General features: G+C 43.1%; 1 pseudogene; it reads right to left on the bottom strand.

Moving 5' to 3' along the window:
- Positions 1-293: 293 nt before the first annotated feature.
- Positions 294-1411, bottom strand: LOC149240857 (rust resistance kinase Lr10 pseudogene; annotated as a pseudogene).
- Between the last annotated feature and the right edge of the window lie 816 nt (positions 1412-2227).

Raw genomic sequence — 2227 nt, forward strand, 5'->3', positions numbered from 1 at the left:
AGATTTATTCATACGATTACGTGAAATTTTTTTAATATATTTGGTAATATATAAATCGAATTTCGCATAATAAATGGGATGAAATCATGGTTTGTGCACAAGTTTCCCAAACTGCATACTTCTGTCATAGCAGACTCTTTATGCAATCGGATCTCTATAATATAAAACAACTTCCACATAAAAATCTACAATGTTCCTCCCAAGTAAGAAGTGTTTTGAGCAAAAGACAATAATGGTATTTAAGGTGTAGCAGAAGAGGAATGTAAGGGAAAGGGAGGGTTGTCCACGTCTTCTTAATTTCCGTGTAACATTTGAACAACCCTACTCATACATGGACAATCCTTGGATTCCTTGGATTCATATTGAATGCACCAGAGCCCAACTTTAGTCATCAGCTTCTTGGTCGTCGCCTCCATGTTTGTTTCAATTTCTCCAACTCCTCCTCCGCGCAATCTCATCTGCAATTCCTCATTCTCATTCTCAAGCATATTGACAGCCCAGTGAGGAAAGTACAGGTGACTTGAACAGCTCACCTGCGAATTGATATTCTTTCTAACCCCAACAATCTCTAGCAACAGCATACCGAAACTATAAACATCGGATTTATCAGTAACAAGCCCCATATTACTGTAACACATCTCTGGCGCAACATATCCCGGCATTCCTCTCCTCGCCGTCATTGATATATGGTCGTCTTCCTCTCCACAAAGCATTGCCACACCAAAATCAGAAACTTTTGGCGTGAATTCGGCGTTCAACAAGATATTGTGAGGCTTGATGTCTAAGTGTATGATGCGCTTCTTGCAATCTTGATGTAAATATGCAATTCCACAAGCTGAACCCAAAGCAATGGAATGCAATTGTCCCCACCTTAATACCTGCCAGTGCTCTTCTCTGGCGAACAGAAACTTATCGAGAGATCCATTGAGCATGTACTCATACACCAGTGTGCTTATAGGGCTTTCAAAACAATACCCCAACAACTTAACCAAATTCACATGATGGACCCGTCCAATGGTGGCCACTTCATTCAGGAATTGGGCCTCGCAGTGTCTATGTCTGTCAAGAATCTTAACAGCAATGGGAGCTCTATTGGAATTCATCTTTCCTTTATAGACCACACCATAACCTCCTTCTCCCAACTTTTCTGCAAAGTTGTTTGTGATCTTCTTGAGGTGAGAGAATGAATATCTCATTGGCATTTCATAAGCATATTCCTTGAGGAATTTCTCCACTTTTGCAGCGGAGCTACCAGGAGAAGTGTAAGGTCTTCAGGCACGACCGCGGTTGGGCGATGGGCGAGTTGGCGTGCACGATGGGCGTGCGGGCGGACAACGGGAGCACAGGCGGGCGCGCGAGGGCACGGGCGGGCGAGCGCTGAATGATGGTGCGACGAAATGGCGAGTTCCATGCGACGATACGGTGGACACTTTATGACACTTGAAGAATTGCGATGAAACGATAGAGTTTATACCCACGATGGTAGCAACTTGCGATGATGGGCAAGGTCGACATGTAAAGGCGCTGAAAGGGGGTGTTAACCTTGGTTTTGGGGGTCAGCTGGAGTGCCACCAACCGCAGTGAAACCACACATAAAACACATATATACATGTGTGTTTGAGACCTCATTTTGAGGCATTCGAACAAGGCAACTCGCATAGCTCAAGGAGTACAAGGAAAAGTGTGCAGTTTGGATAGCAGATGCACATAACTCACGCGCATTATTCAAGGTCCCATTCTTGGTGATTCTTAGAGCTGATTGTGGGTTGGGCAAGGTGTGCCCAGGGTTGTCTTTATTGCAGAATTGTGCCGGGATTGACAAGGATGTCTTGGTGACTCGGGTGAGCACCCATCCTTTGTGCAAGGCGTGCACATGATTATTGGAAAAGGCTGATTTTCCTATGTTGTAAAAGAAGCTAAGTATTGGCTTGGAGTTTTCCAAGAATTACTTGTGATGATTGTATTATTATGAAGAAAGATTGATTAATATATATTGTCAGGCAGACTCATTGTTCAGGGAGTTGCCCCTCCCTTTATACTGTGCAATTGTTGTTGTCTTTTATAATAGTTGTTGATAATGAATGAGTATGGGTGTTCATTGGTATAAAGAATAAACATAATTTTACTTGGTTGTGAAACACAAACTAAGTAACGACAAGTGAATTAAGCATAGTCCATGAATGTTAGTATTGGTGAAAAGAAAGCGTTCGTTGGTGCCGCACCTTGC

This window comes from Pinus tabuliformis, chromosome 8, assembly GCF_031772625.1.
Source record: "Pinus tabuliformis cultivar Carrire ecotype Pingquan chromosome 8, CPIR1, whole genome shotgun sequence".
NCBI classification, from domain to species: domain Eukaryota; kingdom Viridiplantae; phylum Streptophyta; class Pinopsida; order Pinales; family Pinaceae; genus Pinus; species Pinus tabuliformis.